At 39.6% G+C, this 25001-nt stretch overlaps 1 protein-coding gene across 2 annotated transcripts in view; it reads left to right on the top strand.

The window, feature by feature from the left end:
* Positions 1-2394: 2394 nt before the first annotated feature.
* Positions 2395-25001, top strand: part of LOC133623072 (citron Rho-interacting kinase-like) — a 158664-nt gene continuing 136057 nt past the window's right edge. The window contains exons 1-3 of one of the 2 annotated variants that reach the window (XM_061986021.2): positions 2395-2485; positions 6066-6193; positions 24338-24520. The gene's annotated coding sequence lies outside the window, so the exon portion shown is untranslated. Of the gene's footprint in view, positions 2486-6065; positions 6194-10860; positions 10943-24337; positions 24521-25001 lie in introns of those variants that run through there. The other variant, XM_061986019.2, reaches the window with a different exon arrangement.

The raw sequence follows: 25001 nt of genomic DNA, 5'->3' as shown, positions 1-25001 counted from the left end.
ACACTGATGTCGGTTTTTGATGCAGTACCGCCCGAGGGATCGAAGGTCACGGGCCTTTAATTCGATTTTCAGCCTTGCAGTGATTTCTCCAGAGTCTCTGAACCTTTTGATGATATTACGGACCGTAGATGGTGAAATCCCTAAATTCCTTGCAATAGCTGGTTGAGAAATGTTGTTTTTAAACAATTTGCTCACGCATTTGTTCACAAAGTGGTGACCCTCGCCCCATTCTTGTTTGTGAATGACTGAGCATTTCATGGAAGCTGCTTTTATACCCAATCATGGCACCCACCTGTTCCCAATTAGCATGTTCACCTGTGGGATGTTCCAAATAAGTGATTGATGAGCATTCCTCAACTTTCTCTGTCTTTTTGCCACTTGTGCCAGCTTTTTTGAAACGTGTTACAGGCATCAAATTCCAAATGAGCTAATATTAGCAAAAATTTAAGTTTTCCAGTTCAAATGTTAAATATCTTGTCTTTGCAGTCCATTCAATTGAATATAAGTTGAAAAGGATTTGCAAATTATTGTATTCTGTTTTTATTTACCATTTACACAACGTGCCAACTTCACTGGTTTTGGGTTTTGTAAAATGCATTTGAAAAGAGTATCAAGTGGTCTGTCTTGTGTCATCAGGAGACATAGATAGTGAAATTTGACATACGCGAGAGAGCACACCAAAGTCAGAGTCTCCTCACTCATCATGCACTGACCTGATCACTAAGCGTAAAACAACCTGCTAAGGTAAGGTAATGGAGCATGTGCAGTCAAAATAAATTGAGTGATTAATGTCTGTGTCCCCAAGAAGCAGAGGGACGTCAGGAAGCGTTTGTAGGTACGGTGAAGATTTATTCTATACTGCTTAAGTTTAAATACAAACCAGCATGCTGCTGGGAACACAAAATATGCTCGATGTAGATTTAGCGCAGCATAATAACAAAACTAAATAACATGAAGCAAACAAACATTGCGTATGGTGAACAAGACAGCCAGACTGAGTGGAGAATGAGGAAGGTATAAATAGCTCTCTGATTAGTGATCAGGAGCAGGTGAGCATCCCGGCCAACGTTCCCTCTAAGGTACGCGACTGTGCAATTGCGCACTGCTCAAACGTCCTCTGCGCACGGCAAATCTATGCCACGCACAAAATCAAATAAAAAAATAAGCGCATAACAATTTTCGACACACGGACACGGCAGAGAAAACCGTTTTCGTCATCATTGTTCAAATATTGTAACGTCTGTCGAGACGCTTTGAGGACATGAATTCCATCGATCACTTTACTGAGCAAAACTCTTTATTATCGGCCATAAACACATCACCAAAACATTAGTAAAAAAAAATGATATCCAGCAAAACCGGTCATTTTCTGCTGTACAAACCAGACCAAAAGCAACTTTGTTATATCACCAGCAGCCGCTCGCTCTTTCTCACTTGCGCCAACACATGCACATATGGCACTTAGTCAGTGATGCGTTTACAGCTCCAACACCACACATAAAGTGTCATTCCAGGTCGTTACACTATGCTTTACCAATCAAATGTGTGCTTATTCTAGTGTCATTTATTAGGAATCTTAATTTATAAATATTAATCATGAAATGCTATTAGTATATTAAATAAATACTAATAAAAATATATTTTTTACAAACAGGAAGTTGCAGGAATGTACACATGATCCCCTGCTTACATCTCATTGTGCAACATGTGAATGTTTTAATGGGAACTAAATGCAATGTCTGAAATGGGTACAAATTATTTCCAAAGCAGGACCTCCACATCGAGAGGAGCCAGATGAGGTGGTTCGGGCATCTGGTCAGGATGCCACCCGAACGCCTCCCTCGGGAGGTGTTTAGAGCATGTTCAACCGGTAAGAGGCCACGGGGAAGACCCAGGACACGTTGGGAAGACTATGTCTCCCGGCTGGCCTGGGAACGCCTCGGGATCCCCCGGGAAGAGCTGGACGAAGTGGCTGGGGAGAGGAAAGTCTGGGGTTCCCTGCTTAGGCTGCTGCCCCCGCGACCCGACCTCGGATAAGCGGAAGAAGATGAATGGATGGATAGAGTATTTTTAAATCTATGTAGAGTAAACCAGCTCTAACAGTATAGTTAAAAGTCAGTTTTAAGTCATTCATGCAAGCAGTTTCAAATTCAACTCTACATTGTGTCAATTAGCAGTTGGTTTACTTTCGAAATCCTTACGGTGTCTTCACTGAATTAAACAATGCAGAATGAAACTGATTTAAATTAAAACAAAATTCAACAGACGAATGTTCGTTTGCAGTTCTAAATAAACGTAAGATTTTTTTTTAAATAAACTCACTTTTTAATCGCTACTATAAGGCAATGACGTCATCTAGCCACTTCTCGCGACTTTTACAACAGCCAATGGCAACCTTCCTTACTGAAGAGGTGACGACACTGTTCAGCATCAGACGTCCTCCAAGCTCTGCGTCACCATTTTCACCAAGTGGAACCAAATTCAAGTGAGTAAGGTTGATATTCCAATGCTTGTATTCTTGTTTCATTCGTGTTTTCTCACTTAGCAGGGTTTACAGTATGATTGATGTTGATTATGAACTTGTTGAAACATGTACTGTCGAGTGACATTGTTGGATGACATTCTCTATTTCCCGGTTTTATGCTAGCAGTGCAGAAGCAATATTTATGTTTTCATTTAGTTAACTTTCACCCATATAACTAACTAATTGTGTATTTCCTGTGCTTCCTACTATGTGATAATTTTGCCACCTTTCTTATGGCATAGTTTAACAAGTAAATTATGTTTTTTTTAATATACTAATAATGGCTAATTAGCATGTATGCTAGGTGTGGGCTAGAACTTGGTCAGTCTTAGTTAAGTTTGTCAGTCTTAGTTAAGTTGCGTAAGCGTTATTTAAGTGAATTGTGACTCCAGAATATCTACTATCTTGTTTTTCACAGACCCCAAATGAATTAATTTTAACTGGGATTTGAAATGCCAATTGACTGATTGTCATAATTGCATTTTTACATTAGGACTAGGGATGCCCCGATCCAGGTTTTTGCACTTCCGATCCGATACCGATATTGTTTTTGCACTTCCGATCCGATACCGATACTGACCGATACCGACCGATAATGGCCTATCCGAGCATGTATTAAAGTTTAAAGTTATTTAGCCTACTTAGTTGTCAGAATCATGTTGAAAAGGGTTTTAGTACTCTTGATAACAACTAGCCAGCTGAATTAGGGGAGTTTGAATGATACACAATGGTTGGTAACAAGAAACTGACCTGTTTATTCAAGGATAAACACAAAATAGACAAAATTATACATGACAAACAGAAATGGCATCATTGAACTAGGGCTGGGCGATATGGCCTTTTTTAAATATTGCGATATTTTAAGGCCATATTGCGATACACTATATATATCTCCATATTTTGCCTTAGCCTTGAATGAACACTTGATGCATATAATCACATCAGTATGATGATTCTATGTGTTTTGATTGATTGAGACTTTTATTAGTAGGTTGCACAGTGAAGTACATATTCCGTACAATTGACCACTAAATGGTAACACCCAAATAAGTTTTTCTTCTTGTTTAAGTCGGGGTCCACTTAAATTGATTCATGATACAGATATATACTATCAGATATATACTATCATCATAATACAGTCATCACACAAGATAATCACATTGAATTATTTACATTATTTATAATCCAGGGTGTGGAGGGGGGCGCCGGATGTAAGTGTCAAAAAGACAGCCAAAAGAGTTTGATATGAGAATAAATCTAAAGTTAAAATATAGGGTAGAAATGCACCCATTTGCAGGAAATGTAGTCTTGATTTTCAAAATTTTCTTTCAAGGCTTGCATGTCTACATTAAAACATTCTTCTTCATACTGCATTAATATATGCTACTTTTAAACTTTCATGCAGAGAGGGAAATCACAACTAAAAAAAATCACTATTTTTTTCATACAGTGTTTATCTGGAAATGTGTGCCTCGGCGATGGTGTGGACGTGTGGCACCGAATGGAGATAAGCGTCTCGACAAACCTTACAATATTTGAACAATGATGACGAAAACTGTTTTCTCTGTCGTGTCCGTGTGTCGAAAATTGTTATGCCCTTATTTTTTTATTTGATTTTGTGCGTGGCATAGATTTGCCGTGCGCATAGGACGCTTGAGCAGGCGCGCACCTTAGCGGCTGCGCTAGCATCACAGCTAACGTTAGCCATGCTGCTACCTCGCTCTCTGCTGGGAGAGGGTGTATACGTATGTGACGTATGACGTGACAGTATGTGACGTATGACATGACAGTATGTGACGTGTGTAAGAAGGTGCGCTCGCTGTCTGTAAGAGGGAGACAGGAAAGAGTGAGAAGAGCCTGTCGTGTAATGCCAGCAGCTAAAAGCAACTGCGTGAGAATCCACAGATGGATGTGTTGAAGGTGTGCTGGACAATGCGGAACGGAACTTAGGGAACAGCAGAAAAGTGGAATGTATTATTTAAATCGGTGCGTTGGAAAACACGAACCGGGTTTTTTTTTTTAACTGGATCTGGATCGGCATTTTGCCATGCCTTGCCGATACACATTTTTTTGCGAATATTGGCGGCCGATCCGATCCAAATATAGGATCGGGACATCCCTAATTAGGACATCTCCATCTAAAAGTGTAAAAGTGTTTTATGCACAGGAGATAGTTTCTCTTTCCATATCTGGAAGATCCATATTCCTGTCCTGAATATGTACGTAAAAGAGGCCCTGCAATATTGAACACATTATTTATCTTCAAAAATGGTGATTAGATATCCAGTGTGCATGTATTAATTACACAGGAACATTACTACCATCCTGAGAGTGGTTCGGGATACCTTGCATGGTGGTTGAAGACCCTTCAAAGATGTCTTTTTAATAAAAGGTGCCAAAAGTAAGTTTACTCCATCCATCCATCCATTTGCTACCGCTTATTCCCTTTGGGGTCGCGGGGGGCGCTGGAGCCTATCTCAGCTACAATCGGGCGGAAGGCGGGGTACACCCTGGACAAGTCGCCACCTCATCGCAGGGCCAACACAGATAGACAGACACTCATCAGTTATAATTGACATTAATGGTTTTAGAGGGACTTGTGTTTTTTTTTCTCAAGATGGTGGACCAGGGGGAAAGGGTGGATCCGGACGCTTCACCGCTGACAGTGTTATCAGACGAGGATGTGGAAGCAGCTGTTGCTGTTTTGAGGCACTCTGCAACTTAAGCAGTGGTTCTTAACCTTGTTGGAGGTATCGAACCCCACCAGTTTCTTATGCGCATTCATCGAACCCTTCTTTAGTGAAAAATAAAATGTTCTTTTTTTTTCAAATTCAAGACAAAGTTATGTTTTTTTTAATGGTGCACAAAATGAACCGTGCATGAACATCACCTTGTCCAAAGAACAAAACCAACACAGTGCATGAACTCACAACAAATTACACACCTGCAAATCAGATGGAAAATTAGAGGGAAAATTGTTTGGGGGTATCCATAATACGCCGATAGGGGTATTATGAGGCCGACTTACCGAACCCCTAGGTTTCGATTGAACCCAGGTTAAAAACCACTGTACTAAAGACACTTTCCACGAGAAGATGAAAGATACCTTCAATTTTCGTCGTTTAATGATCAAAGATGACAAGAAAACAGCAGGTTTCTTCTCAATCTTCCTGCAGTTTTTTTGACAAACCATGACTGGTAAAACATCTTCATTGGTTGAATCATTGAAATATTCCATGCAGCATCAAGTCTTACTCATCACTCCTTTCTATCTACTCTACTTTTGCATTGCAAAACGAACAAGATTTCAGACTCCTGTTTGTCCTCCAACACATTCTTGGAGAGGTGGCTCATTATTCTCAAAGAAAAAGTTGAGAAGGAAAGCCATGGACTGGTACCCACCACTGAGCTCTTGGAGATAATGTTAAGTCAACTGATGACATTGAGTGTGGTATGACTGTGACTGTTAATAACCAGCAATGGTGATTACGTTATTTAAATGTATAGGTGAAATGTTCATGTTATGTTTGTTGATCTGTAGGCTGACACAGTGACATGTCTGCCATCTTGCAACTGCTACATTTGCTACCACCGTCTGCGCAAGGACGGAAGAGACAAGGAAATATGTCTGCATCTCAAGCTGTCAATAACTTCATCAAATTCCTAAAGGTATGTTGCTTAAGATATACAGTGGGTACGGAAGGTATGCAGACCCCTTTAAATGTTTCACTCTTTGTCTCATTGTAGTCATTTGCTGTAATAAAAAATGCATTTAATTTCTCATTGGTACACTCGGCACCCCATCTTGACAGAAAAAAATCCTTCTGGGTGACATATACAGTGTATTCGTAAAGTATTCACAGCACTTCACTTTTTTTTTTTTACATCCATCCATCCATCCATTTTCTACCGCTTATTCCCTTTGGGGTCGCGGGGGGCGCTGGAGCCTATCTCAGCTACAATCGGGCGGAAGGCGGGGTACACCCTGGACATATATTATTATATTACAGCCTTATTCCAAAACGGTAGAAGTTTATTTTTGTCCCCAAAATTCTCCATACAATAACACATAATGACAACGTGAAAAGGTTTTTACAAAAATGTTTGCATTGTTAATTTAAAAATTTGATTGACACTTTGCTCAATACTTTGTTGTTGCACCTTTGGCAGAAATTACAGCCTCAAGTCTTTGTGAATACCATGCCACAAGCTTGGCACACCTATGTTTGGGCAGTTTTGCCCATTTCTCTTTGCAGCATCTCTCAAACTACATCAACTTGGCTAGAAAGTGTTGGTTTTCATCAAGGATGTCACTGTACATTGTTGCATTCATGTTTCCCTCTATCCTGACTAATCTCCCAAGTTCCTGCCACTGAAAACCATCCCCACAGCATGATGCTGCCACTACTATGTTTCACTGTAGAGATGGTATTGACCTGGTGATGAGCCGTGCCTGGTTTCTTCCAAACATGATGTCTGCCATTCACGCCAAAGATATCAATCCTTGTCTCATCAGACCAGATCATTTTGTTTCTCATGGTCTTAGAGTATTTCAGGTGCATTTTGACAAACGTTTTACCAAGAAATGGCTTCCGTCTGACCATGATAACATACAGGCCTGATAGGTGGATTGCTGCAGGGATGGTTGCCCTTCTGGAAGGTTCTCCTCCCTTCACAATGGAATGCTCCAGCCCTGACAGAAAGACCATTGGGTTCTTGGTCACCTCCCTGACTAGACTCAGATGAATGCAGCAATGTACAAACCCCGTTTCCATATGAGTTGGGAAATTGTGTTAGATGTAAATATAAACGCAATACAATTATTTGCAAATCCTTTTCAACTCATATTCAATTGAATGCACTACAAAGACAAGATTTTTGATGTTCAAACTCATAAACTTTTTTTTTTTTTGCAAATAATAATTAACTTAGAATTTCATGGCTGCAACACGTGCCAAAGTAGTTGGGAAAGGGCATGTTCACCACTGGGTTACATCACCTTTTCATTTAACAACACTCTATAAACGATTGGGAACTGAGGAAACTAATTGTTGAAGCTTTGAAAGTGGAATTCTTTCCCATTCTTGTTTTATGTAGAGCTTCAGTCGTTCAACAGTCCGAAGTCTCCGCTGTCGTATTTTACGCTTCATAATGCGCCACACATTTTCGATGGGAGACAGGTCTGGATTGCAGGCGGGCCAGAAAAGTACCCGCACTCTTTTTTTACGAAGCCACGCTGTTGTAACACGTGCTGAATGTGGCTTGGCATTGTCTTGCTGAAATAAGCAGGGGCGTCCATGAAAAAGACGGCGCTTAGATGGCAGCATATGTTGTTCCAAAACCTGTATGTACCTTTCAGCATTAATGGTGCCTTCACAGATGTGTAAGTTACCCATGCCTTGGGCACTAATGCACCCCCATACCATCACAGATGCTGGCTTTTGAACTTTGCGTCGATAACAGTCTGGATGGTTCGCTTCCCCTTTGGTCCGTATGACACAATGTCGAATATTTCCAAAAACAATTTGAAATGTGGACTCGTCAGACCACAGAACACTTTTCCACTTTGCATGAGTCCATCTTAGATGATCTCGGGCCCAGAGAAGCCGGCAGCGTTTCTGGATGTTGTTGATAAATGGCTTTCGCTTTGCATAGTAGAGCTTTAACTTGCACTTACAGATGTAGCGACGAACTGTATTTAGTGACAGTGGTTTTCTGAAGTGTTCCTGAGCCCATGTGGTGATATCCTTTAGAGATTGATGTCGGTTTTTGATACAGTGCCGTCTGAAGGATCGAAGGTCACAGTCATTCAATGTTGGTTTCCGGCCATGCCGCTTACGTGGAGTGATTTCTCCAGATTCTCTGAACCTTTTGATGATATTATGGACCGTAGATGTTGAAATCCCTAAATTTCTTGCAATTGCACTTTGAGAAACGTTGTTCTTAAACTGTTTGACTATTTGCTCACGCAGTTGTGGACAAAGGGGTGTACCTCGCCCCATCCTTTCCTGTGAAAAACTGAGCATTTTTCGGGAAGCTGTTTTTATACCCAATCATGGCACCCACCTGTTTCCAATTAGCCTGCACACCTGTGGGATGTTCCAAATAAGTGTTTGATGAGCATTCCTCAACTTTATCAGTATTTATTGCCACCTTTCCCAACTTATTTGTCACGTGTTGCTAGCATCAAATTCTAAAGTTAATGATTATTTGCAAAAAAAAAAAGTTTATCAGTTTGAACATCAAATATGTTGTCTTTGTAGCATATTCAACTGAATATGGGTTGAAAATGATTCGCAAATCATTGTATTCCGTTTATATTTACATCTAACACAATTTCTCAACTCAAATGGAAACGGGGTTTGTATTATATATATTTGTTCTTCTGTTCTGGTGGTTTGTTTAATAATAGGATACAGGGAGAATGGTAAAGAAGCACAACAAGTCCTCATGTATACGATGGCTGAATGAACGCAGTAATGGTGCTTAAGGATGAAGGGGTAGGGATGAGGCCGGAATGTGGGGGGCAGTGATGATGAATGATTACAAACAAAGCCTTTTGAGCTGATAAAGTCGAGTCACAAAAGAAGTGGGTCACAGCCTGCTGGTCCACAGTCTCTTAGCTTCAGGGGCCAATTGGAGGTCGTGGGGGGTTTCCATGCCATTGATGGATAATGGGTGATTTCCTCTAAAATCATTTGAAGCCTACGTAATCCTCATTAGTATAATGTGTTATGATGACCACAATTGAACAAAAACATGTCAACATAAACACAGTGTACACTAACAAATACATATTTACTGCAATTAAGGCACATTTTAAATTGTTTACTGCTACCTTATTGGCTTTTTGTGCAGGTATGAAGATGTGCTGCAGATTATTGTAGTCCATTATACGTTAGTACCTTCACAAGAACTGTAGCTTACTATCTCGTAAAAATATAATCAGCAGTTGCATAAACAAAAGGTCCTTAAACTGTATAGCATTTGAGATGATCACTTAGCTAAACTGTATTTGGGCCATTCCACCCTATCTGTGCTGTTTGCTTGTTGTAGCTCTTTGAAAATAAATTTAAAAAATGCTGTTTTTCTGCTCTAAATCTGATGGTACACATATGGAACTATACAATGTATTGGCACATCTCAGGTCATTTAATTTCTTTACAAGGTTCTTACACCGAAGATGACTAATTTGAGTAACAGGGCTAGAGTGAATGTTTTAATATAATTAGCAAATACATAATATATGTCCATGATATTTAGGCAAAATAGCATGTTGATACTAGGCACATAACGATTCAACAAAACAATTCTAAATAAATAACATCAAAAAATATTTTTTATGGACAATTATTGACCCATCGCCGTAGCTAGCGTACTGTCTAAGGCAAGGTTGTCAATATCATTTTAGCTCAGTGGCCACATTGAGGAAAATCTATTTCCAAGTGGGAAAATCATGGCATGGTTACTTAAAAATAAAGACAACTTCACATCATTTTCTTTGTTTTACTTTGGCCCAAAATAGAACAAGCACATTCTGAAAATGTACAAATCAAAAATAATCCTCTTGACAAAGCACTTCAAGTTAGTTGAAAATTCTGAGGAAAAAATTGGTGTAGTTTCAAAGACAATGAACTCAGACTTTGTCTCTGTGTATCTACAAAGCCATCAAACTTTAAAGGGGAACATTATCACCAGACCTATGTAAGCGTCAATATATACCTTGATGTTGCAGAAAAAAGATCATATATTTTTTAACTGATTTCCGAACTCTAAATGGGTGAATTTTGGCGAATTAAACGCCTTTCTAATATTCGCTCTCGGAGCGATGACGTCACAACGTGGCGTCACATCGGGAAGCAATCCGCCATTTTCTCAAACACCGAGTCAAATCAGCTCTGTTATTTTCCGTTTTTTCGACTGTTTTCCGTACCTTGGAGACATCATGCCTCGTCGGTGTGTTGTCAGAGGGTGTAACAACACGAACAGGGACGGATTCAAGTTGCATCAGTGGCCCAAAGATGCGAAAGTGGCAAGACATTGGACGTTTGTTCCGCACACTTTACCGACGAAAGCTATGCTACGACAGAGATGGCAAGAATGTGTGGATATCCTGCGACACTCAAAGCAGATGCATTTCCAACGATAAAGTCAAAGAAATCTGCCGCCAGACCCCCATTGAATCTGCCGGAGTGTGTGAGCAATTCAGGGACAAAGGACCTTGGTAGCACCGCAAGCAATGGCGGCAGTTTGTTCCCGCAGACGAGCGAGCTAAACCCCCTGGATGTCTTGGCTCACACCGTCCCTTATGCCACCGAAGATGATCAAGAGAAGAATATCCACCCTAGCTTCCCTGGCCTGCTGACATCAACTCCAAAACTGGACAGATCAGCTTTCAGGAAAAGAGAGCGGATGAGGGTATGTCTACAGAATATATTAATTGATGAAAATTGGGCTGTCTGCACTCTCAAAGTGCATGTTGTTGCCAAATGTATTTCATATGCTGTAAACCTAGTTCATAGTTGTTAGTTTCCTTTAATGCCAAACAAACACATACCAATCGTTGGTTAGAAGGCGATCGCCGAATTCGTCCTCGCTTTCTCCCGTGTCGCTGGCTGTCGTGTCGTTTTCGTCGGTTTCGCTTGCATACGGTTCAAACCGATATGGCTCAATAGCTTCAGTTTCTTTTTCAATTTCGTTTTCGCTACCTGCCTCCACACTACAACCATCCGTTTCAATACATTCGTAATCTGTTGAATCGCTTAAGCCGCTGAAATCCGAGTCTGAATCCGAGCTAATGTCGCTATAGCTTGCTGTTCTTTCCGCCATGTTTGTTTGTGTTGGCTTCACTATGTGACGTCACAGGAAAATGGACGGGTGTTTATAACGATGGTTAAAATCAGGCACTTTGAAGCATATCTTAGGGATATTGCATGATGGGTAAAATTTTGAAAAAAACTTCGAAAAATATAATAAGCCACTGGGAACTGATTTTTAATGGTTTTAACCATTCTGAAATTGTGATAATGTTCCCCTTTAAACCACAGCCTATCTTAGGAGTGAAGAAAAACAATAATGAATAGATAAAAACTCTTCTAGGTATTCAATACCTCATTTGTCATGTCTATGTATTAACCCTGTGCTAACTCAACAAACTATAAGAAACGGAGGTAGAAACTATTCAAGAGGTTGAGTTACACTCAGCGTTCATTTTTCTATTTATTAAAGACACATTTTGGGGCAATGAGGGTGCCTAAAAACAATGTGTTCGAAGCAGAAGATGTAAACGGCAGGTTTTTTCTGTTTCATTTGGGTCGAAGGGGAGGAGCTGCAGCCACGCTTTACCTTGCACCACTTGCTTGGCACTGGTACAAACTGTTAGCTTGCCTAACAGAATTGCAATTGCGACAACCGGTGAACATATTTAGCACAACAGTTTATTTCATTAAACAATTCAGATCATTTTTATACTTAGCAAACACATTTCGCGGGCTGCGGACTGGACAAAACCTGTTCCCAGGCCTGAACCATCCCGCGGGCAGTACGTTTGGCACTACTGGTCTAAGGTGCTAGAAAGTGTGATAATAATAGACAGATTTGGGGATCTTATTTGACAACTAATTTGGCTTTAAGAGCAAGCATAGTACAGATATGTTTATTTATGCTTTAAAAGAGCAATAGAAAAGAACGGGGCTGGGCTCAACAATTTTGGTAGGCTTTATTGATGCATCTAAGGCATTTGACAGTCAACCATCACAAACACTTCACCAAGCTGACACAGAGGGGCGTTCCGGGTAGCATTATACGTATCCTGGCATATTGTTATGACAGGCAGACTGTGCAGGGAGTATTTTATCACCTCCCCTCAGAGTTCACAATGGTGTACGACATGGTGGGTTTCTATCACCAGGTCTGTTCAGCCTGTATATGGATGACCTGTCAAGGCAGTTGAGAGATCGTAGCACAGGGTCCGTAATGGGGGAATACCTAAATTAACCGCTTTATGTATGCTGACGGTTTGGCCATTTGGCCCTTGTATGTATGGTAATGATATGGGCCCCGGAGCTAAGGGGGTTTATCCCCCAGACCTCCACAACCCCACCCCAACACACAACCAAAACCACAGTTTGAAATAAATAAATAAAAACATGTAAACCCGTGCGTTAATGCAGCGTTGTACACGGCCGCCCTTTGGGTGAGGTATAAGAAAGAGAATTTGTGCAAACTCCAGGTTGCATACAATGACTATCTCAGAATCCTGCCCAGGAAGCCAGGGGTAAAAGTGCCAGCAATATTTTTTGTGATTTAAAGTTAAACACCTTCTACGCCACCTGAGAGAACTGATTAAATTTACAATTTTGTATAAGTAGACTGCAGAGGTCCCAGAATAGTCTTATTATGCAGTTGACTAATCCTAGGTGTAGTTCTGTTATTGATTGATTGATTGATTGAAGCTTTTATTAGTAGTTTGCACAGTACAGTACATATTCCGTACAATTGACCACTAAATGGTAACACCCGAATAAGTTTTTCAACTTGTTTAAGTTGGGGTCCACGTAATAACTAATAATAACTGGGATTTATATAGCGCTTTTCTAAGTACCCAAAGTCGCTTTACATGTAGAACCCATCAGTCGTTCACCCGGTGGTGGTAAGCTACTTTCATAGCCACAGCTGCCCTGGGGTAGACTGACGGAAGCGTGGCTGCAATTTGCGCCAACGGCCCCTCCGACCACCACCTATCATTCATCATTCAATTCACCGGTGTGAGTGGCACCGGGGGCAAAGGGTGAAGTGTCCCGCCCAAGGATACAACAGCAGCGATTTTTGGATGGTAAGAGGCGGGGAGCGAACCTGCAACCCTCAGGTTTCTGGCACGGTTGCTCTACCCACTACGCCATGCTGCCCACGTAAATCAATTCATGGTAAATGGTTATGTACTGTACCAATCCTATATGTGGAAACACTGTTATCTGTGCCTTCTATAGAACATGTAGAAGTACTTTTTAAAGTAAATTTTTCTTGCTGCTCTTATCTATTAAATGCCTTTTACTGAATATGCACACGCACCTATTTTTAATATCATGTAATATAATGCCTTTTATAGTGTATGTTTTGTTGTATGTACTGTATATGATTATATGTCTTTTTGGATGTTGGAGTCTGTTTCATGATGGTGATAATTTAGGTAGCAATCGGACATTTTACTAAATACATTTTTTACAATTTCATTTTAGTCATACATTTTATTTTCTGGAGACAGAAATGTGCATCTTATTTTTTTTAAATGTTTACAGCTGCATAGACCACATTTTTGATAACTGCCCTGCTACAATATCACAATCTTTTTTTAAACGGATTAAGAACTGGGAGGTTATAGACGTTGAGTACACTTTGTCATTGTCCTTTATCTTTAGACAAACCTTTAAACACTAGAAATAATCTAAATACTCTTTTATATAACAGTCTTTTCAAGCCTCCAAATGGCCATCATACTACTCCACCCGAGTACAGCTGGGATAGGCTCCAGCACCCCCTGACCCCGAGACGGATAGGCTGTAGAAAATGGATGGACTATACTGTACTGTATATTGTACAGTGTATGTTTGTCAATAGTTGCCATTGGGTGGCAGTGTTTCCACAGTTGCAGTATTGTTGCAGTTACTGTATTGTTGAGTGGGTCATGGTGGTATTGGTTTAGTTTATTCCAAATGTGTTTAACAAAACTACATCAAGCATGTAAACACTGAGCAAATTATTGTAAGCTTCTTTGGAACACACCACTGCAAAATTATCAACTTTACTTTGGCTTCACTGTCCTATTTATTAGTATGTGCCTGAGTACATACATTACTTTGGGCCCTTAATGATTTAATCTAACCATTATTTTCCCTGGGTGAAATGACTGTACCATGCATGTCTTTTATGATTTTTAAAAACAAGAATTGTGTAAAAGTGTGTATTTACTGAATTTTGAATTTCGGATTCAAACAGTGTAAAATATATTCGTATTTTTCGGAGTATAAGTCGCTCCAGAGTATAAGTCGCACCGGCCGAGAATGCATAATAGAGAAGGAAAAAAACATTTATAAGTCGCACTGGAGTATAAGTCGCATTTTTTGGGGAATTTTTTTTGATAAAACCCAACACCAAGAATAGACATTTGAAAGGCAATTTAAAATAAATAAAGAATAGTGAACAACAGGCTGAATAAGTGTACGTTATATGAGGCATAAATAACCAACTGAGAACATGCCTGGTATGTTAACGTAACATATGGTAAGAGTCATTCAAATAACTATAACATATAGAATATGCTATACGTTTACCAAACAATCTGTCACTCCTAATCGCTAAATCCCATGAAATCTTATACGTCTAGTCTCTTACGTGAATGAGATAAATAATATTATTTGATATTTTACGGTAATGTGTTAATAATTTCACGCATAAGTCGCTCCTGAGTATAAGTCGCACCCCCGGCCAAACTATGAAAAAAACTGCGACTTATAGTCTGAAAAATACGATATACACACAGGGTGAGTACTTATAAGTGAACAATTGAAAATTATATAAATACAACAACATAGGACAATGTAACAATACCAACAAAATATTAGTTATTAAGTTTTATTACGTACCAGCAGGATACATTCAACAATGTAAAATACAGTAAACAAAAGCAAAAACTACTATTGTCTTTCATTCAAATCTTTTCAGACCCCAAAGCCTGAGGTGAGTTTTTGTCAAAAAGAAGTGTATAAATCAATCAATCAATAAGAGTTTACTTATATAGCCCTTAATCACAATTAAGGGTGGAGGGGTCAACATGTGCACTCGTATAGTTAGGAAGAGATGCCTCGTTAAGCGAGAAAAATTCATCTGGTTTTAGCCAGGTTTCGCTGAGACCAATGACGTTAAGATTGTTGTCTCTAATGACTTCATTAACTAATAACATTTTGGGAGACAATGATGTGATGTTTAAAAAGCCCATATTATAGGTAGTGGGCTGTTTTGAGGATTTTTTGTTAATGTTATCCGTAGTAGTGATATTAATAACGTTAGGTTTATTTTGTGCAATGCGCCTTAAATAATTTCGATCACATCTAGGAATTAATATAAGAATCTTGAGATTGTTTGCTTGGTGCTGCGATAGATTTAACGCGTCATCATTTGCCTCCTCAGTAGAATGCATGTTCACCTCTCGCACAGTCACTACAGAAAAAACATTTTGAGTTATGTATTATTCTCGGAGAAATGCTATGTGTGCATGAATTTTCCAGCCTTGCGCTGGTTAGTTCTAGCTTAACTGACTCTTCACCCAGGCTAACAGACACTGTAATTGCCTGTGTCCAAGCTTGTTCTAGTGTAGTTAGTCAATTGTGACTCAAATAGTGGTCTATATTTCTGGAGAGAGTGATGGCACTTTCCCGGTTAGGCATACTTGCCAACCCTCCCGGATTTTCCGGGAAACTCCCGAAATTCAGCGCCTCTCCCGAAAACCTCCCGGGACAAATTTTCTCCCGAAAATCTCTCGAAATTCAGGCGGAGCTGGAAGCCACGCTCCCTCCAGCTCCATGCGGACCTGAGTGACGTCAGGTGCGCAACACCACGTAAATCGTTGGCCAACCAAAAAGTAACCCCAGTACGCTATAGCCAACATTCACCAAGAGATGACAACAGACAAACATAGATCAGTCTATTACATTATTCCCCTTTTAGAAATGTATAGAAGTTACTCAAAATAAATAAACAACCCAACCAAAAAATGCAGCAGCTCAATTAAAAAACTGTACTTAAGTCACATTCTTTTTTTTTTTTTTTTAGTACTGAACTCTTAACCCTCATTTGTAAAAAAAAATAACATGCTTATTATACAAACAGTATTTGTACACCTTTAACACAGATTTTTATACTGTCTTCAGAGATTCAGTTTTTTTGGTGGTACTCGAAACCTTTCTGGGTACCTGCGAAAGGGTGTTCAGCATGGTTAGAAAAATAGTGACAGAGAATAGAACAAGGATGGACAATTCAACCCAACAATGAGTAGATGAGTTATGTGTGTGTATATGTGTAAATAAATGAACACTGAAATTCAAGTATTTCTTTTATTTATATATATATGTATATATATATATATATATATATATAAAATCAAATAAATATATATAGCTAGAATTCACTGAAAGTCAAGTATTTCTTATATATATGTATATGAAATACTTGACTTGGTGAATTCTAGCTGTAAATATACTCCTCCCCTCTTAGCCCCGCCCCCAACCACGCCCCCGCCCCACCCCGACCACGCCCCCCCACCCCCCACCCCCCGAAATCGGAGGTCTCAAGGTTGGCAAGTATGCGGTTAGGGTGAAGGCCGTCCCTCCTGAGCAAGCCCGGTTTTCCCCAGAAAGACGGCCAATTATCAATAAATGTTAGTCCCTCTTCTCTACAAAAACTAGCGATCCACTTGTTCGGCGAGACTAATCTGCTATACCTTACATCATTGCCTCTCGCAGGCAGGGGGCCAGAGACAAGTACTTTCTAGCGAGATTACAAGTCCTAGCTCTGTTCCTCTTTGTAATCTCTGACTGTCTCATTCTAGTGTCATGTGAGCAAGTTTTAATGTTGTAAATGTGATGTTTTATGTATTTGTTTACTGTTTTTAATGTAACCTTGCTGCTGCCCTCTTGGCCAGGTCTCCCTTGGAAAAGAGATCTTTGATCTCAATGGGATTTTACCTGGTTAAATAAAGGCTAATAATAGTGTCATTAGAGCCGACTTGTACAACTATGTTTGCGTAGCTAGTGGTGCGATTAGCCTGTTGTACGTGTTTACTAGGCCTGTTGCGAGTCAGCTCCCCAAGACTAGCTTCATTGTCAGGTGCTCTGGCCCCTGACATGCTTTCTGTGCAGCACAACATTTGGGTATTTCGAATCGGGTTTAAGATTACGATGGACAGTCTAAATGATCCTGTATGTCTCCCCTTTCTGAGCATTTTCTGATGTCTAATTTCACGTCTATTCCTCCTCTTCCTCAGGGAATAAAACGCACTGATCCAACCCAAATTCTTTTGGATGACATATATGTTGAGTAAAAAGGACCACGGAGACAGACTAGTACTTGGCCAAGTTTTACTAAAGCTTTAGGAGACCAGCCCTTACAACGTAACAATAGCATCAGCAAACAAGGTCTAAATTCAAACAAAAAGAGTCAGCTTATGTAGAAAAAATGCAGCTACTACTTCGAAACAGATACGAAACTGGCCAAAACAGCTCTGTGAGACGACAAACAGGAGCCCTTAAGACAAAACAAAAGAGTTTACCAGCGGACATGAGAAGAAAAACCCAAAGAGTTCACATGAGAAATTACTAGCTGATTTAAACATGACTATGGATTAAGAAAGAACACTTAAAAATATCTCGGAGACATACTTGCCAAAAAGTTAAAGAAAAAATACAAAAGGAATGTTGTCTTTCCTCAGTTACGCTAGACTTGGCTACGTAGTCTTTCACGGAGCACATGGTCTTAGACGAGGCTTGCATTTACAAACATAATTGCTTAGGTTGGATTTCAGTTTTTAAGTAACATAAAAGAGTCGTAACATGTTTTGTTGCAACACGTTTCATCATAACACATTTCGTCGTAATACGTTTCATTGTAACATGCATCGTCGTAACAACAGGATACATCATACCACGATACGTCGTAACCCGATACGTCGTTACTCAATACATTGTAACAATACATCGTAACACGATACATCGTAACACGATACGTCACAACACGATACATTCTAACTTAAGTTGTATATTGTTATCACAGAAAAGGTGACCTTAGAGCTTTTCGTACGCCTCAATTTTCGTGTGATTTGGTTTATCGATGAATTTTTAGTACCTTATTTTTCGGAGTATAAGTCGCTCCGGAGTATAAGTCGCACCGGCCGGAAATGCATAATATAGAAGGGAAAAAACATATATAAGTCGCACTATGGAGTATAAGTCACATTTTTTGGGGAAATTTATTTGATAAAAGCCAACACCAAGAATAGACATTTGAAAGGCAATTTAAAATAAATAAAGAATAGTGAACAACAGGCTGAATAAGTGTACGTTATATGAGGCATAAATAACCAACTGAGAACGTACCTGGTATGTTAACGTAACATATTATGGTAAGAGTCATTCAAATAACTATAACATGGTGGTGGTATAAAATTTTTTTTAACACTCTTACTAATATTGCGCCACACTGTGAACCCACACCAAACAAGAATGACAAACACATTTCGGGAGAACATCTGCACCTTAACACAACATAAACATAACAGAATAAATACCCAGAATCCCATGCAGCCCTAACTCTTCCGGGATACATTATACACCCCCGCTACCAAACCCCGCCCACCTCAACCGACGCACAGAGAGGGGTGGGGGGAGGGTTGATGTGTGAGGGAGCAGGGTTGGGGTGGGGGCGGGGTTTGGTGGTAGCAGGGGTGTATAATATAGCCCGGAAGAGTCAGGGCTGCATGGGATTCTGGGTGTTTGTTCTGTTGTGTTTATGTTGTGTTAAGGTGCAGATGTTCTCCCAAAATGTGTTTGTCATTCTTGTTTGGTTTTGGTTCAAAGTGTGGCGCATTATTAGTAAGAGTGTTAAAGTTGTTTTGTATGGTCACCGTCAGTGTAACCTGCGTGGCTGTTGACCAAGTATGCCTTGCTGTGTGGAAGCAAAAGATGTATATTGTACAACAAGTGTTGGGCTGGCACGCTGTTAATATAAATTGTAGAAGTTGCTATATGTTGTACCATCATGGTACGCCCTTATTATAGCTGTAAGGGTGAAAATCTGTGGGTAGTTTTCTGCGAGGGGAACTGAAATCCGGAAGTCTCACGGGAAAATCGGGGGGTTCAGCAAGTAAGCTGCTGAGCCGCATCAGAGTGATCAAAGAGCCGCATGCGGCTCCGGAGCTGCGGGTTGCCGACCCCTGGTCTAGTCTCTTACGTGAATGAGCTAAATAATAATATTTGATATTTTACGGAAATGTGTTAATAATTTCACACATAAATCGCTCCTGAGTATAAGTCGCACCCCCGGCCAAACTATGAAAAAAACTGCGACTTGTAGTCCGAAAAATACGGTATACTTTCTTGGTTATTGTACGGCCACACATGTCTCATAACAAACTAGTCAGTTTGAATTAAATGCCCATCCTAAGAATACTATGCATTGGTGACTCAGATTTTTTGTTGTTGTTGAGTACGACGACAAAATAATCCAACCTGGGGCAGAGGAAAGTTGTGAGTGCCAGGACTTTGATTTAAAAAAAAGGTGACAAAAAAGGGCGACATAGCTCAGTTGATAGAGTGGCCGTGGCAGCAACTTGAGGATTCCAGGTTCGATCCCCGCTTCCGCCATTCTAGTCACTGTCGTTGTGTCCTTGGGCAAGACACTTTACCCACCTGCTCCCAGTGCCACCCACACTGGTTTTACTATGTAAAGTGCTTTGAATTACCAGAGAAAAGCGCTATATAAATATAGTTTACTTCACTTACTGCATTCATGAAAGAATTTTGGGAGTATTAATAGATGATCAAATGAACTGGAAATCTCATATACAAAACATACAACATAAGGTGGCAAAAAACATTTCAATAATGAATAAAGCAAAATATGTCCTGGGCCAAAAATCACTACATATTCTCTACTGCTCGCTAGTGTTACCATATCTGAGTTATTGTGCAGAAATATGGGGAAATAACTACAAATGTGCGCTACATTCGCTAACCGTGTTACAAAAAAGATCAGTTAGAATAATACATAATGTTGGATATAGAGAACATACAAACCCTTTATTTATTAAGTCAAAAATATTAAAGTTCGGTGATTTGGTAAAATTGCAAACAGCTAAAATGATGTACAAAGCAAACTATAACCTGCTACCAAAGAATGTACAACAATTCTTCTCAACTAAAGAGGAGAAATATAACCTTAGAGGAAAAAATAATTTAAAACATTTATATGCACGTACAACACTTAGAACATTTTGCATATCAGTATGTGGAATTAAATTATGGAATGGATTAAGTAAAGAAGTTAAAAATTGTACTGATATGATCCAGTTTAAGAGGTTGTTCAAAATAATAGTGCTTACAAAGTACAAAGAAGAAGAATTATGAGAAATACTTTCAACCTTATTGAAAATAAGATATTCTTCATCTCAGTATGTTAATGATGACTGAATTAATTAATTAATTACATTTTACAAAACTGTTGTATACTAATTCATAGGTGTTATTTTATTATATAAAAAGGTCAGTAAATGATTCTATATATTTGTAAACGCTTTGAAGTGGGAAAGGGGTAGGATTAAATAAGCTTTGCTTCTTCCCACTCCTTTTCGGGCATGATGTAAAATGAAATGATATGAAACTGTGTGATGTATTATGATGTAAGTGTGTTCATGTTCGAAATAAACTAAAGAAAGAAAGAACTCGTAGTAAAGTCTGAAGGTGGCATCTGCTCTCTGCTCCTTGTCGTTTTTGCTAACGACAATCTTCAATAAAGGTAAAAGTTATGTTGAAACGTCTTGTTTCCATTTAGTTTATCATTTGTATGTATTTCACATTGTTTTTGTATGTAAAACTATAATTATTCTCTATTAAATGTGTTTTGTGTTCATATTTTTGGGTGACTGGAACAGATTAATTGGATTTGCATGATTTCTTATGGGAAATGTTTTGAATTACGAATGAAAACCTCTGTATTACCGTATTTTTTGGACCATAGGGCGCAGCGGATTATAAGGCTCACTGCCGATGAGCGGGTCTAATCAGGTCTTTTTTCATACAAAAGTCCCACCGGATTATAAGGCGCATTAAAGGGGTCATACCATTTTTTTCTAAATGCAAAATACTTCCTTGTGGTCTACATAACATGTAATGGTGGTTCTTTGGTCAAAATGTTGCATAGATGATGTTTTACAGATCATCTTCAAGCCGCTTTCTGACGGTCACTTCAGGATGCGCCGTTTTGTGGGCGGTCTTATTTACATGGCTCCACTTTGACAGCGTCTTCTCCCCGTCATCTTTGTTGTAGCGTGCAAGGACGGGAGTGGAAGAAGTGTCAAAAGATGGAGCTAACTGTTTTAATGACACTCAGACTTTACTTCAATCAATAACGGAGCAGCATCTCCTCATCTGTGGCTCACTATGCAACAACAACGCCGGAAATGTGTCCCGTGAAAAAACGTCTGACCGGAGCTCTCTAATAACTAAAGTTCCTTGGGTGAATAATGTAAACTCACTACACCGGTATGTTTTAGTGTTTTCATAGCGAGTTTACTGACAGATATAAGTTAGAACTTAACGCTACTATAAAAAGAAGGTAGAGAAAAAGAAGGCGCTTATCAGCTACGTCGTCATCACGGACTACAATGGCGGATGTGTGCAAATTTTCAGGACTTATGCAGATCCCAAAAACAGATCAGCAGGTACCAGAAGGTAAGAAAAGTTGCTTTTGCATAATGTAAAACAAAACGGCAGATATGTCTGCTAATGGGTGCCGTTTTGCAGTCCTTATACACACACCATAGTAATACTTGTATCTCTGACTACGGTAGCCGTAATGGGCCGACAATCCACCAAGCGGTGCGCCTTCAAAGTCGTACTAAAACATTTTGAAAGATTTTTGAGCGCCGTGTATAATGGTCTTTATTTTCAATGGAACATTTAAAGTTTTGGTGTTGTTTACTGCCGTCATATTGCAGTCTACACGTATCTCTTATGTGTGACTACCATCTACTGGTCACACTTATCATTACACCATTTACCAAATAAAATTGCTTCGAGGTCGGTAAGCACAACCAGAATTCTTCCGTACATTAGGCGCACCAGGTTATAAGGCGCATTGTCGATTTTTGAGAAAATGAAAGGATTTTAAGTGCGCTTTATAGTCCGAAAAATACGGTAGTTTTCGCTATGTTTAGTTATTTTGCACCATTATTACAATGCAATAGTATGTAATAAAATTGTATAATTGTATTATTTTGCTGATATTGGCACATAATCATGATAGATAGATAGTACTTTATTGATTCCTTCAGGAGAGTTCCCTCAGGAAAATTAATAACCCTTGTGTAATGTTCATATTGTTGTTACTCAGCCAGCATTTGTGGGTCTGATGGACCCGTTGCATTTTGTGGCTTTTAATGCCTCACAATCAAACACTTTTATGTTAAAATACTGAACAGATGTTTACTTATCCCAATAAACAAATGCATAATAAAGAAGGAAAAAAACATATATAAGTCGCACTAGAGTATAAGTCGCATTTTTGGGGGAAATGTATTTGATAAAACCCAACACCAATAATAGACATTTGAAAGGCAATTTAAAATAAATAAAGAATAGTGAACAACAGGCTGAATAAGTGTACGTTATATGAGGCATAAATAACCAACTGAGAACGTGCCTGGTATGTTAACGTAACATATTATGGTAAGAGTCATTCAAATAACTATAACATATAGAACATGCTATACGTTTACCAAACAATCTGTCACTCCTAATCGCTAAATCCCATGAAATCTTATACGTCTAGTCTCTTACGTGAATGAGCTAAATAATATTATTTGATATTTTACGCTAATGTGTTAATAATTTCACACATAAGTCGCTCCTGAGTATAAGTCGCCAAACTATGAAAAAAACTGCGACTTCTAGTCCGAAAAATACGGTACTTCTTTTTAAAAAACATTTTTTAAGGCTCCCAATAATGCTTATCCCAATAAACATCTGTTCAGTATTTTAACATACAAGTGTTTGATTGTGAGGCATTAAAAGCCACAAAATGCAACGGGTCCATCAGACCCACAAACGCGGGCTGATTAACAACAATATGAACGTTGCACGGAAAATTTCTCTGCCAGTTTCTGCATCACACGGGGATTCTTCTTTTGTGTTTTTGCACCTGTGGTTCCCACACAAGGTTGCAACATTGTTTGTCAACACTGTCTGCTCTCATTTTCTCGCACATTTGACCCTCTGATGTTCTGTGTACCTACACTGTCCTCCTCCAGTCTAGGCCTGCTGTGTGTGTGTGTGTGTGTGTGTGTGTGTGTGTGTGTGTGTGTGTGTGTGTGTGTGTGTGTGTGTGTGTGTGTGTGTGTGTGTGTGTGTGTGTGTGTGTGTGTGTGTGTGTGTGTGTGTGTGTGTGTGTGTGTGTGTGTGTGTGTGTGTGTGTGTGTGTGTTTGGTACACAGAACATCAATTTCCACACTTCTATTAGCCCCGGGTCCAGTGGACCCGGACATCTTATATGTAATAGAAATGTGTAGTGGGGGGTGTATGGTGTGTGTGGTCATTAAATATGTATTCTGATATATGTTCTTCACAGAAAATGAGCCAAAGTCAGTGAGTCTCAGTTTGAAAAATGAATTAATTGTATCATTTTTCTTTTAATAAAAAATGAAAACGGGTCCCACAGACCCGAACACCACACAAGGGTTAAACAATAAATTAAAGGCGAAATCCCAGAATCACCCAATGATCTTGCAAAATGTCCAGTAAAAAGGGAACAATACTGGTCCCTGTATTTACTTGGTAAAGGATCGATGGCTAAATTGCGGAATCCCCCCCCCGAGCAACTACTGAGAGCTGGCGGCTGGTTGCGTTTCAAGCTGCATGCATAAATGAGATGAGTGACATCTGCTGCAGCATGGAGACCAAGCAAAGACTTGAGAAGAAGTGGGTGGGTGAGAGAGAGTGATCACAGATCTGCTACATCTCCTCTCCTCCTCTCCTCCTCTCCATCTCTCAGGAAGCAGCAGCAGTCGCAGGTCGTGCTCGCTCTCTTCTCTGCTCTTCATCTCTCTCCCCTGGAAGGATGACACCCACAAATTTGACGAAGCAGCGAAGCTCTCAGTCTGGCTGGTGGCTTCTCACAGACACCCCACATGAATGCGCGTACCGGACCAGGAGGTGCCGTATTTAAGGAAAAGGAGTAAGTGCTGAGCTTTTTTTTTCTTCTTTTTTTCTTACTGCTCATTATATGAAGCCCAGAAGTCTTGTTTTGCATGCCAGTGCAGTATGTAGGATGTGACTGACTGACAGCTCAGATTCATGACCACATCGTGTTGTTGTGCAGTAGCACTATTTTGTGGTCTGAAGATCACAACACAGATGCTTTCTTGCACCTTTTACCAGCACTCCCCTGAAGAGGCATTCACTGCCTCCACACTGTCAGGTTTATTTTGCAGTACATTCATCTGTGGAAGTTGATGTGGACTCTTCATCTAAGTTGAAAAGAGTCAGTCATGCCATTGCATGCATCAAACTGTGGTTGTCTATGGTAACAGCAGCATTTTCAAGGCTACTGCAACGCCAAAAAAGAAGCGTGCAGTTTATCTGCTGCTTACATATTAAAGTACCAGTATGAATTTTTTTTTTTAAAGCCGTCTAGTGAAGAATATACAATGATAAAA

This window comes from Nerophis lumbriciformis, linkage group LG12 (assembly GCF_033978685.3).
Source record: "Nerophis lumbriciformis linkage group LG12, RoL_Nlum_v2.1, whole genome shotgun sequence".
In the NCBI taxonomy this organism is placed as follows: domain Eukaryota; kingdom Metazoa; phylum Chordata; class Actinopteri; order Syngnathiformes; family Syngnathidae; genus Nerophis; species Nerophis lumbriciformis.
Note: the sequence above shows the minus strand (reverse complement) of the source record. Positions and strands in the feature narration are given on the sequence as shown.